The sequence below is a fragment of the Acinonyx jubatus genome, chromosome C1, assembly GCF_027475565.1.
Source record: "Acinonyx jubatus isolate Ajub_Pintada_27869175 chromosome C1, VMU_Ajub_asm_v1.0, whole genome shotgun sequence".
NCBI classification, from domain to species: domain Eukaryota; kingdom Metazoa; phylum Chordata; class Mammalia; order Carnivora; family Felidae; genus Acinonyx; species Acinonyx jubatus.
This window is the reverse complement of record NC_069381.1, coordinates 173,555,113-173,569,079: the sequence shown is the minus strand read 5'-3', so window position 1 is coordinate 173,569,079 and position 13,967 is coordinate 173,555,113. Positions and strand designations below refer to the sequence as shown.

The 13,967-nt window shown below is 38.3% G+C and overlaps 1 long non-coding RNA gene across 1 annotated transcript in view; it reads left to right on the top strand.

The window, feature by feature from the left end:
- Positions 1–1,044: 1,044 nt before the first annotated feature.
- LOC128314088 (uncharacterized) overlaps positions 1,045–13,967 on the top strand; it is a 32,964-nt gene continuing 20,041 nt past the window's right edge. Inside the window, exons 1-3 of the long non-coding RNA XR_008295485.1 lie at positions 1,045–5,147; positions 7,180–7,279; positions 11,513–11,591. This is a non-coding gene — a long non-coding RNA (uncharacterized LOC128314088). The remainder of the gene's footprint in view (positions 5,148–7,179; positions 7,280–11,512; positions 11,592–13,967) is intronic.

Genomic DNA, 13,967 nt, shown 5'->3' with positions numbered 1-13,967 from the left:
TGTCTTTCATAAGAGACCCTTGAAATAATCAAGGGGTACTCTTGAGACATGAAATCCTTAGATCCAAGAATGATGCTGGAGCTACAAAAGATGGGAGCTGAGAGAGATGAGAAAATCAAGTTGAAACAGAGATGCTCACCAATTATTCTTTTCTCATTCACTGCTTAATCACTTGTTCCCCTATTTCAACCTTTAGTGGGCCTCAGATTCAAGTGAAAACTTTAGAAAAATTACAAGTCCTATACTTTGGCGGTTACTGGAAAATAGTGAAAACCTCCAATGTTAAATCTTTAAATGACAAGAGTCTAATGTAGTATCTACTTCTTAAGTTTGCTGTGACCATGAAAAAAAAAATGTAACATAGGTGAAAGAGTTAGAAAATGATAGGATCAATATCATTTGATGATATTTAATCATCATTTAATGAGACTCCTTCCTTCCCAAATATGTGCTAGTTGAGTGAATGAATTTGGTAAGAGAATTGTTTCTCTTTAGGTAAAGGTGTGATAAATGTAGATAGTCTTTGGATATCTTTTCCTAGAATTCTCCAGGACCAATCCCTTTTAGACAATGTTGGCTGGTTTAATACATTGGCTCTGTGGCCCTACAACAGGGAAGTCAGGTCACAGTTGCTCATTCACCTTCCCCCACCCCGTCCTTCCTCAACTTCATTGTCTATGAGGTAGGATTTTGCTCATCCACAGTGTGTGTGTGGGAAGGGAGGGGATGTTGCTTTTCAAATATATATATATTTTTTGTTTTAGCTGCATTTTGTAAAAAGAAAGAAAAGATTTTAATGTGGCTTAAAAGATGTATCACAGAATTAACATAAATCTCAGACTGAAATTAAAAACAAGAAAAACTAAGAGAATCAGCAATCACTTATTGACTATATTATGGTTCATATGGGAAGTCAAACTCAGCAGGAAAAGCAAAAGGAAGTTGTCCATAACAAATCATGTGTGTCTCTTGATTCCTTCACATACACACACATATTAAACAAAGTATTAAAAATATTATTTTGAACACCTGTGCTTTAAGATGGCAAATGAGGTATGAGGTGTCATTTTAACATCTACTGAAATAAAAGTAGAGAAACACAAAAAGAAAGAAATCAATAACGTTAAAGAAAATGAGGATGGGAATGAATTAACAAACAAATGATTTTAACACATTCCTGGGAGATTGGGACTGACTGGGAGTGGCTTGTGAATCAAACATGCTGAAGGAGCCTAAGTTTTATAGATCACAGGAGCTTCAGGGAGACAAGAGCCAATCTGTTCGGCAGATTCCCAGAAAGTCTCTGGCCCGAGTCAAGAGCAAGCTAATGGGAACTGGTGTTAAAATCAAGGGATTCACTTGATGTCTGAGTAAAGCTTCTGCCACCAGTGGGCACCTCCAGCCCCCTTCCCCAAACCAACATGCAGGCAGATGGCATGCAGGGCTGTGTCTAAATAAACTACACAACATTTGGGGAAAGCAAAGACAACTAGCCTTGAGTGACCTATGGACGAAACACAGCAAGTTTTTCTGTGCTTATGGAACAACAGGCAAATATTAACAACCTTATAATGTGTAAAAGTAAAAATGTAGCTGATAGGGGGAGAAAAGGGACACGTAGAAGGAAGTAAGAATACTGATACACTGATATCACCAGTGTAGTCACTCATTCATTGACTTGCCAAATATTTACTCTGAATCCAATGGGTGCAGGTGCTGTTCCCAGGCACTTGGCATATAGAGAAAGGGAAAAATCACACAAAACTCGTTACCTGCATGGAGCTTACATTACATTATGCCATTGTTACTAGTGCATGTTTTATATTGATTAATATATATATTTAAAATTAAGTACTCTAAGAACTGTTATAAGCAAAGAATGAGACTCATTTTTCATCCACTAAATGTCATGGGATTAAGCACAGATCATTAGAAATGGATTTTCCTTTATCTTTTAGCAAGTGTTTAACAATTGATACCATTTCGTTGTCTTTCTTGGCTGTAATAAATGGTGGGGTCCCAATGACAAGCTTGTGAAGGTAAGTGCTGGAAATGAAAGATAGTTTGGGTACAGTTCATTTGAACAAAATCATGCTTTCATTTCCCCATTGTTTACCTGTGCGTAGCCAGCAGTATTTAGGAAAGTGGTGCTAGCATTTATTGAATGCTTATTTTGTATAAAGCACTTTGCATATGATAAATCACTTAACACACTCAGCAACCTTATGGTATTGACATTAATTTTCACATCTGAGAGTTGAGGAAATTGAAGATGAGACAAACAGGGAAGCTTGCTAATGGCAATTCACGGGGTAGGTGAAGAGTTAGATTTCCATCCTAGGTATGTCTGACTCCAAAAGCTGTGCTCTTTCTTCCCCAACCCTTGGTTTTGCCAGCGCAGACTTTTTTAGAAAAAGGCCAGATTTCAGTAAAATTAGTAAAGTTAGACTTCCCATGATAAGTCAATGTTTGGTAGGATGTAAATTTCTGTAGGTAGCCTATTTTTCTAGGTACCTAAGACATTTAGCTAATGTGGTAAATATTTCAGCATCAAATTGATAGTAAAAGTACACATCTATTAGTTGCCTAACATTTGAATAAAAAGAAATTGCAAAGTTTTATTTTCAAGCTCAACCAATAGTATCCTATCTAGTCCCTATGCTGTCTTTTAAAATATCCTTTAATGGTAGTTTATTCTTGGACAACTCTTTTGCTCCATTTTATAACCAATTTTGCGTACATGATTTCTTGTGTTGCTATTATCTGCTGGAATGAGGCAATGGTCCTCCCATGAACCTACTAGGTTATCAAAAAAGAGATATGCTCCAGTACCAAGTTAGATGCACATAAATTGGGGGGCAATAGTGGTAATAATAACACAAAAATAAACTAGCTCCTTTTTTGTGTACATATTGGGTGCCAGATGCTTTGCACGCATCACCTCATGTAATCCTCTCTGCAGGTCTGTGGGGAAGATACTGTGACCAATAGTCTACAAATGGAAACCATAAGCCTGAGAGTTTAAGCAATGTGTTCAAACTTGTCACAAACCAAGGAACTGATAGAATAGGGACTTGAACGGTAGGTTTAGGAGTACTCTTGTCATATTTCTAAAGTTACCTGATATATAAATAATTTTACACATTCTGTCATGCTGTCCTTGGGAGACAAGACGGGCTGTTGAATAGTAAAGTTGGATGCTGTGGTTGATCTGAAGTGGATTTGCCTCTACCAATGCCACTGGAGGGAAGTCCCAAGTGGGATACATTCTCTATCTTGTTTGGTTCCATGCTGTTCTTGACGAACATCTAGAGATGACTTGCCATGCTGTTGCTGCTGCTGCTGATTATTATTATTATTATTATTACAGAATATAAAAAACTGAAAAGAGGAGAGGGAAAATAAGTGAGGATGAGAATCTTAAAAAGTTATAACAGGTTATAGCAAGATGAAACTAAATAAGGATAAATTATAATTGTGCTTTTGTCTAAAAAGTTATTTTTTTCATTACAGAGAAGAAAAGATGCAGCTTAGTAAGAACTCATGCAAAAATTTGGCCATCTTATCAATCTCAAGGCTTCATTAAGCATCTTTACAATGATTGCTCCCAAATACTTGTTTCCAGTCCAGACCTCTACATGGCCCCAGTCCGCTATGTCCAAAAGCTCTACCAATTCCTCCTTTTGGTGTGAAAAAGGCTGCTCAGACTCAGGATGTCCAAGAATAAACTCTTAAGCCATCCTCTCCAAGTCAAGTCCTCTTCCAATATGCCAAATCAGTGAATATTACCACCATCTGTTATGTTAGTAAATTCAAGCATCATTGCTGGTATCTCTTTCTCCCTCATCCTCTCTTCCCCATCTTTAATTCCTCTCCAGACCCTGTCCATTTTCACTCCTAGAATCTCAGAATTTGTCACTCTTTCATCTCCGCCATTATCTTATTGTCTATGGAACTATCATTTCTTGCCTATAGTATGCTGTGGTCCATCTGGTCTCAGTATTTCTACTCGAGCCCTCTTCATCCCACTTAACATACCAGCATGAGTGATATTTGCATTACGAAAATGGGATCAGGACATACACACATCTACTCCCAAGATTAAGTTCCTCTAATGCCTTTTTATTTCTCTCCAATACAGGCAGAAATCATGCCCTTATATACATCCTCAATCTCATCTCAGCAATCTCCTCTTGCTCTCTGTACTCCAGTAGCACAGGTTGTTTTTAAGTTCCTTGATCACACTGTAGAATCTCTAGCCATAAAGCCTTTGCATACCTTCTTCCTTCTGTTTGATATATTCCTTTGTCCTCTTTATTTGTCAATGCCTACTCACCCTTCAGATCCCTCTGTTCAGGTGGCATTTAGAAAATTCTCCCTACTCTCTAGGTTGAGATTCTTTTGTTACATGTTCTTATAGTTACATGTTCTGTTCCTGCCCTTTGGAGTTCTTATCTCAATTTATAATTCATTCATTGGTTTACATAACACATACTTATTGAATATTTATTGTATAGCAAGCTCTTTTAAATGCTGGGGATATAGTGATAAATTAAAGAGTTCCCTCTTAAGGATCTTCATTTGGTGGTAGAGGAGATATACAATAATCAAATCAACAATAAAATATAAATTGTGTCCTTTGGTGAACATGCTACAGAGAAAAATACATCACACAAAGAGGGTAGGAAGTGTGTATGTGTGTGCACAAATACATACTATTTTAAATAGGGAAAACTGATGAGGTAACATTTAAACTAGATGAGAGAGTGAACCTTGCATATATCAGGTAGAGGGAGGAGTAAGGGCAGAAGCCTTCTGATAAAAGTATGTTTGCCATGTCTAACGAGCAACAGGAAGGAAGGCCAGTATGTTTGAAGCAGATTAATAGGAATGAAAATGGCAGGAGATGATGACAGAGATAGGGGTCAGGTGAGGAAGGACCTAGAAGGTTGATATAAGAACTTTGGCTTTGAGTCTGAGTAAGTGGGAAATAATTATGAAATTTAAGCAAAGGATGTGATCTCACATATGTTTCTTTTTAAAGGATTGCATGGGCTGCTGTGTGGAGAATAAAATCTGTGTGTGGATAGGGTTGAGGAAAGGTAGAAGAAGGGATATCAGTTATGAACTTGTCTGCACTGATTTAGGTAAGATATTATGGTGGCTTAGTTGGGGTGGTAACAGTAGAAGTAGGGGAACTGGTCAGATTTTGGATATTTTGGAAAGAAAGCCAACAGAATATGTTGACAGATTGGGTGTGTGTTACAGAAGAAATAAAAAAAATCGTGGGTTCCATCAAGGTTTATAGCATAAGCCACTAGAAAGAAAGATGGAGTCATGATATACTGAGATGGGCAAGTCCGTGAGAGAAGCAGATTTGAGGAGAAAGATCAGGAGTCTGTCTGGACATATTAACTTTAGGATGCCTATTACATATTCAAGTGGAATTAGAAAGTAGTCAGATTTATAAGTCTAGAGGTTGGGAAAGAAGTCTGGTTAGGGTGATTAATGATCATGGTTTGCCTGGGACTGAGGAGGTTCATGGAACATGGAATTTCTGGTTCTAAAACCAAGAAAATCCCGGGGCAAACTGGTGTGAATTTTTATCCTAGGTCTGGGGTATAGATGTGAATGTGTGAGTCTTTTTGGCATATAGAAGATCCCACTTACATGAAGTGTCTAGAGTCAAATTTATAGAATCACAAGTTGAAATGGTGATTGCCAGGGGCTGGAAAGAGGAGAAATGGGGATTTGCTAATCAATAGGAAAAAAATTTCAGCAAAGCAAGATGAATTAAGTTCTAGAGATCTGCTATACAACATTGTACCTATAATCAACACTACCGTGTAGCACTTAACAATGGATCTCACCTTTCGTGTTCTCACCACAATAAAAATAAATAAATAAAAATTTAAAAAGAAGTTCATACTGATTTCCCCTTCATGCCTTTCCAAGTTTCTACTTCAGCTAATTTTACCACCACCTGGCCAGGAACAAAAGCCCCAAATCTGGTGTCCATCTTCCATTACTTCTACCTAGCCCTCACTCTACACATTTAATCAGTTGGCTAATATAAAACATTTCTCAAATATACCTCCTCCACTCCATTCCCATTGCCATTTCTTCAGTTTAGGTTCCTACCATCACACATGAACCAATATAGTAACTTTCTTACTAGAAATCCTACTTGACTCTCCTCTTATGCCAGGGATGCCTGGGTGGCTCAGTTGGTTAAGTGTCCGACTTGGGCTCAGGTCATGATCTTGTGGTCCGTGAGTTCAAGACCCGTGTTGGTCTCTGTGCTAACAGCTCAGAGCCTGGAGCCTGCTTTGGATTCTGTGTCTCCCTCTCTCTCTGCCTCTCCCCTACCCCTGCTTGGCGCTCTCTCTCTCTCTGTCTCAAAAATAAATAAACATTAAAAAAAAAACAACCAAACCTCTTATGGCATATAAAATCCTTCATAATTTAGCCCCTCCTCCTATTCTGGCTTCATCTCCCCAGTCCTAATCCATTCCATTACACCCTTATTGTATCAATAACAAACTATTAGCAGATACCCAGATTTGCCAGGACCTTTCATACCTCCCTGTGTTTGTCATGTTGTTACATCTGCCATTATGCTATTCTCTGTGGCAAAGTCCTGTTCCTCTATCTTGACTCAACTAAAAATGGCTCTTTTTTTTTAAATTTATTTTTGAGACAGAGAGAGACAGAGTGTGAGTAGGGGAGGGGCAGAGAGAGAGGGAGACACAGAATCCGAAGCAGGCTCCAGGCTCTGAGCTGTCAGCACAGAGCCCGGCGCGGGGCTTGAACTCACAAACTGCGAGATCATGACCTGAGCCGAAGTTGAAGGCTCAACTGACTGAGTCGCCCAGGTGCCCCTAAAAATAGCTCTTATTCATGAATGTTTTCTTGATCTGTCTATTGGTAGAATGAGACCTTTTAATCCATGCTTACTGTTTTCATAGCACTTGTTACAGTGCAGTACAAAGACTAGTTTTCATGTCTACTCCCCATTAGACTGAACATATCTGAGGGCAGGATCTATGTTTTATTATCCTTGTGTCTCATGTACCTAACACAGCACCTGACCCATTGTAGGTATTCCGTGAATGGTTGCAAAGTGAATGAAACTCATCTATATTTCCTAACTTCTTCTCATCAAAATTTCTTAAACAGAAAAAAAGAAGGGAGAATTACAGAGATTCACTTTTGTCCTCACCTAGCCTGTGATATGAGGGTTTAAAGGACTGTGGAATCCACAAGGTGAAGAGAGATGGTATGTGGTATGCTTTTGGCAAATTAAAATAGTTGTGAGGCTCAAGATTAAAAGGATGTAGAGAGCCTAGTTTGGCCTTTGTTTTTGCCTTGCTTTTTCAACAGGAAGTATGTAAGTTGCCAAATGCTGAAGAAGAGAAGTTAGCAAATTACAGGGAAGGAAAGAAGAGGCAATGAAACATGGTTCAAAATCCTCATGTGCACCCTGCTCCTGGCTTGTTCTATCAGGATCCCTGCTTTTTTTCATCAGATAGTTGGAGTGTACCGAGTCATGTGAAGATTACAGAACCAGTTTCATGGCCACTTCACACAAATCTTTATACTTTCTTCCTTAAAGTCCATGCAGTTAAAGAAAAGTGCTTACTCTTCCTGTCTTACTATTCACATTGGAATGAACTCAAAAATAATTTCCAGGCGACAGCTGTTAATAATTACAGAGAAAGCATTTTATGACTGCACAGCCAGAGCATGTTTTGTGTCTCAGACAATGACGTGGTAGCTAACAGCTTCTTTCCCTACTTTACCCATTTTAATTTTCTTACCTTCAGTTGCATTTCTTTCTATGACAGACACCACACCTATCCCACTAACCATCACATGTTCCTTTCTTGTTAGCTAAAGTCTCCACCAAGTCCAATTCAGACTCTGATCTTTGGTCTCTGAGCTGTTGACTAGTTTGTCATTAGCTGTCTAGGACTTAGCAGGTCAGTCTGAAATTCAGAAGATAGACAATTGTCTATAAAATTGTCTATTGTGCCCCCTCGATTCTGTGGGGTGTCTTGAAAATAAGTTATCTGGGTATATGTCATTAAATGTACTTGAATTGTGCCTCTGGTGGTCTGTCCTGTATTTTTGTTTGAGGGAATAAATAAAACAAATATTTAGTTGTCTCCTTTGTGTCGGGCAATATGTTAAGCATGTCCATATATCCTAACTTATCAGGCTTCATAAAAAAGGCATTATTGTCAGATTGTACAGATACAGAAAACAGCACAGATACAGAAACACAACTAGACAGAAAGACAACTAAGGGCTAAGAACCTGGCCTGGCTGCTGTCAAAACCCATGCCTCTTACAACATACATATCAAGCTGTAAGCTCATGGTGATTTGCCAGGAAGGAAGAAATGGCTGGAGATGTGACTGTCTCATCCTACCCCTTGTCCTTGTCTTCATTCTCAACCTTCAGTTTTGTGGCCACCAGAGTATGGCATCTCTACTGACACTTTGGCATTTGATGACCTGTGCCTGCTCTTTTACTCTTTGGTTCCTTCAGTTTTTAAATCCTGGAAGAGAAGAATGTTCAATAGTGTTATAGTATCAGAAAACAGAACTTAGATTGGCTCTAAGCTCTGCTGCTTCTTCAAGGCATGAACTTTAATAAGTTCTCAATCTCCTTGGGACTCAGTTTCTTTATATGTAGAATGAGTAGATTGAATTAGATGGCTTAAGGCTACTTCATCCTCTGTTAATAATTTTTTCTGAAAATAATTTTTAACCCTAATTGAGAGTTCATGAAATTTTCATATTAGGATGCAGAAATTATTTAAGCTTTCATGAAGGAAATTAAAAATATATACTTTCACTAAGGAAATTGAGGCTCCAGAAGTTTATGTAACTTATCCAAAGTCATGGAACTAACAGGTGATTCATCTTAGATTTGAACCAAGATAGTTACTGGAATATATGGTAAAACCTTAAAACAGCCCCCAAGTTCTTCATGAACATGATGTGTCTTCCTCTCCAAACTTAACTCTCCCGCTCCAATTTTGTATTCTAGTAGCTGAAGTGTTTGTCGTTTCTCCATGGGCAGGTGTATACAGGGTTTTAATGTTTTCCAGCAATCTGGGCCTTTGTTTACGTTCATAAGTTCCTTCTGTGGTATCTCTATACTTCCTTTTACCACCCAGCTAGTTCCTATTTGTTCCTTCACAGCTTAGTTCAAATTTCCCAGTTGGGGTAAATGGTCCTCTTCCTTTCTGCCATAGCACATTGTGCATATTTTCATCTTCAAATGTACTGCATTTTCTTAAATGTATATTCTTTGTCTTCTCCATTAAATCATTAGCTGTTGGCAAGAATGCGCCTTGTTCTATTCATCTTTGTTCTTTGTCCCAGGTTCTATCATGTGCTCAAGAAATATTATTTGAACCAAACTGAATGGAATGATCCCAAACACGGGGCTTTACCCTTGTATTTCTCAAGATATTTTCTGAGTGTGATTATATTCACATCATCATTTCACAAATAGGGAAATGCAGGCTCAAAATTCTGCCCATGATCAGTCTTCTGGGAAGAGATATCTATGCATATTTTCCTAATGCCTTATTTGCCTTTCACAGTTAAGTTCTCTTCAACCTCCCGTACCATGCCAGCTGTTCTGGCTTAGATTTCAATGGTGGCCATATTGAAAAATCTGAAATATGGCTCCAGTCTTCCCCTAACTTGCATTCCTTGACTGATCACTTTCTCCACTTGAAAGTCTCTCTTTCCTTGGCTTCTGTAATATAAAACACAGTGTAATACACACTCTAGTGTTCTTTCTGTCCCACGTGGCTAACCCTCTCTTTCCCCTTTGGTGGTGCCTCCTCCTCTACTTAGCAGTTAGAGTTTCCTCAAAAATCAGTCTTGGATCCTTGTTTCTTTCTTAGTCTACATCCTTTCCTATGATGGCTCATCCACTCCCACAATGTATAAAGAAATACTATGTATACACCAGCAACTCAGAGATTGGTTTCTCCAACATTGATTTCCCTTCTCAGCTACCAAATCATATATACATTTATTTGCTGTCCCCTCTTGGTCGCCTCTCATGCATCTTGATTTAAACATATCAAAATCCAAACTCATTTTCTTATCCTTCAAACATACTCTTTATCTAGTATTCTCAGTCTCTCATCCTCATCTTCCCAATTGTTCATGACAGAAATGCTGATGTTACCCTTGACTATTGTACTTTTTGTAAGCATGTGTTGATGCCACCTTGTAGGTGAATCTTGAGTCTGTACATTTCTCAACTTTGAATCTGCCACTCTTCAGGCTCAACTGCCACTATCTCTTGGCTGGACTACAGCAATAGCTTCCCAACTGGACCTTTACTCCTATCCACTCCTGCCATCATCTTGTTTTTTCATTTCCTCCAATCCTTTCTACTCATAAATCACTAGAGTGTTCTTTTCAAAATGAAATTGTAATCATGTTGTAGCCCTCCTTTACACTTTAAAATGTTCCACATTTCGTGGCGCCTGGGTGGCACAGTCGGTTAAGCGTCCGACTTCAGCCAGGTCACGATCTCGCGGTCCGTGAGTTCGAGCCCCGCGTCAGGCTCTGGGCTGATGGCTTGGAGCCTGGAGTGTGTAGCCTGTTTCCGATTCTGTGTCTTCCTCTCTCTCTGCCCCTCCCCCGTTCATGCTCTGTCTCTCTCTGTCCCAAAAATAAATAAACGTTGAAAATAAAAAAATAAAATGTTCCACATTTCTCTCAAGGTAAAACAGAAAATTCTAACATGGCCTATAATGGCTCTGCATAATCAGCTCTCACTTTTCCATTTCTCCAAACTCTTCCCATTTGGACCCTAATCATAATCATAGCTATACCATTATTTGTTTGCTCCTTTTTAATTTTTTAAAAAATATCTTTCCCCCTAAAATGTAAATTCTATGAGACCAGTGTCCAAGCCTGTTCTGTTGATCCCTGAATCATAGAAACCTAGGACAATAGGTGTGCAAAAGATAGTCAATAAATATTTGTTGAATAAATGAATGGATCCATTAATTAACAATAACTTCTTTTGGTACATAAAAATAGGCCATTGGCGCACCTGGGTGGCCCAGTCAGTTAAACATCTGACTTCAGCTCAGGTCATGATCTTGTGGTTCCTGGGTTTGAGCCCTGCATCTGGCCCTGTGCTGACAGTGCAGAGCCTGGAGCCTGCTTCAGATTCTGTGTCTCCCTCCTTCTCTGTTTCTCTCCCACTTATGTGCACGCACACGTGTACACACACACACACACACACACACACACACTCTCTCTCTCTCTCTCTCTCTCTCTCTCTCTCTCGGAAATAATAAATAAACATTAAAAATTAAAAAAAAAAACCCAGATCAACCTTGAGGGATCCCATTCTGGGCAATTCTCCCAAGTCAAGCATTCTTAAGAATTCTTATTTTAAGAATTAGATTCAGCCATATTATATTCCATATTATTAACTTTTCTTTCTATCATTTGTTTATTAGTGCATGGCATTCAACTATATGCCAAACACAAGGCTAACAGAAGTAAAAGTATAACAAGTACAGTCAGCAAAAAAGACCTGTAAGTATATAGGAAACTGTTTTTAATGTTTTAGAACAAAATTTACTAGTCTGAGTATCAGTGTGCTGGGATGTCTTTCTGAGGTTTGAAAGATTATTGCTGTGCCTACCACTTGGGAGGAGGTGAGTCTGCCCAATTTTTTCTGCTGTGTCATGATGTTTGGACTACAATCAGGCTGCATATGCCCTAAGTGGCTCTGCTGAGTGTTAGTCCATTTTTATTGTGACGATGCTAAGAAACTAGTCCAATACTTTTAGGAAAGCATTGTTATTTTGATTATTGTCTTCAGCTTGGCTGTCTTGGCTGTCTCCCATGGATTTTTTGTTATACTGTAAGTCCCAGTTTAATATTGTAAGGAATCTGACCTGTATTTTTGTGAAGCCAATTATTTCCTCATGCCTGAGGCAGTATAAGCTTACAGAACTCAGCTCAAGAAAGAGTGAAAGGTAGCCAGTAGTAGTCATGGACTAAATTCCTTCTTGGTCATTACTTAGCTCACCACTATTGAGCTTTCTTCATTAGGTAATCCTAAACAGGAGATGGCACGAATGCCTCACATGACTGTGACTCAGCATTTTCAGTGAGTGTGCACCACTACCCTATTGAAAGGAAGTGGGAGTATTATGCTAAGTGAAATAAGTCAGGCAGAGAAAGACAGATACGTATGTTTTCACTCATGTGGATCCTGAGAAACTTAACAGAAGACCATGGGGGAGGGGAAGGGGGAAAAAGTTACAGAGAGGGAAGGAGTCAAACCATAAGAGACTCTTAAATACTGAGAACAAACTGAGGGTTGATGGGGGGGAGAGAGGGGAAAGTGGGTGATGGGAATTGAGGAGGGCACCTGTTGGGATGAGCACTGGGTGTTGTATGGAAACCAATGTGACAATGAATTATATATTTAAAAAAAGAAAAAAGAAAAGAAAAGAAAAGAAAAGAAAAAAGAAAGGAAGTGAATGGCCAGGGTTGTCTTGATGGGTAGGAGAGTATCAGGGTTATATATATATATTATATGTATATATATATATATATATATATATACATATAATATATATGTAGTAGACTATCTCAGTCTCATATATATATATATATAGTAGACTCTAATATATATATATATATATAGTAGACTCTGATATATATATATATATATATATATATATATATATAGTAGACTATCTCAGTCTCTAATATATATATTAGAGAGAGAGGGCACAAGTGAGCAAGGCTCAGAGAGAGAGAGAGAGAGAGAGAGGGAAAAGAAGAGAGAGAGAGAAAAGTGGGGCTCACCTGAAGCGGGACTCAAACTCATGAACTGTGAGATTATGACCTGAGCTAAAGTCAGATGCTTAACCGACTGAGCCACTCAGGTACCCATCAGGGCATATATATTTAACTAAAAGTGATTATATGTGAAAATTTTTAGAACTGTCAGGAATTCACAGGATTCGGTTATTATTTGTACACTGTTTTTTTTTTCTTCCCAGAGATATATACCAGTACCCTGGTGCTAAATTATTACTGAGGAGCTAGCAAATGGCAGGCATGAAAAATATCTAAGGTTATATGTTTAGGTATAATTTTATTTATTTTAATTACTAAATCTTTTACATGCAGGAAATCACTACAGTTTGCTTCTGAATATATGAAAACTTGTGATGTTAGCACAGCATTAATGTTTTATTATACTAAGAATATTTACTGGGAAGTTGGCTCTCCTAGGTTTCCATAAACATTGTGGGTTTTTGTAGGTTGAACAAAATATGTAACATTAAAGTACTGCAAATTCCTAGACTGAAATCTAAGGCAAAGTTCAAATTGTTTATTCTTTTTTCTTGGCAGACTGTGTGTGTTTCTATTCAACTACAATGTTGATCCTGTCCAGGACTCTCCTTTAAATGCTGCTTTACTAAAATCTTTATTTAAATCTGATTTGAATTGTTAGAAGGTTTTCTTGGGGGAAAATTAAGAGACCATACCATGCTAACTTTTTAGAAACATTTTCCAGAATCACCAGTTAATATTACTTAATTGAGAAAAAGGCTTGTTAACTAAAATATTCAGTGACTGAGATAGTCTACTTAATTTTGCCTTCTAGATAAACTTCTAAGTATTGTAGTTCTCCGAGCTTACACCCACATTATTGAAATCTTGGTAAAATAAACATTTGCCCTTTTCTATATTGTGTGGGTAGTTTAGAGCTGACACAGTGGAATCTTTAACTCATGGCTGAACTCCTGAAATCAGCCCTGACTAATTAACAAACACTTCTGACCCAGGCTGTACGGTTGTGTGCATGTGTATAATGTAGACCTTGGGTGACATTATTGCGCTTTCTGCATAGCTCAGCCTGATGTTAGAACTCCAGGTGCACTAAAC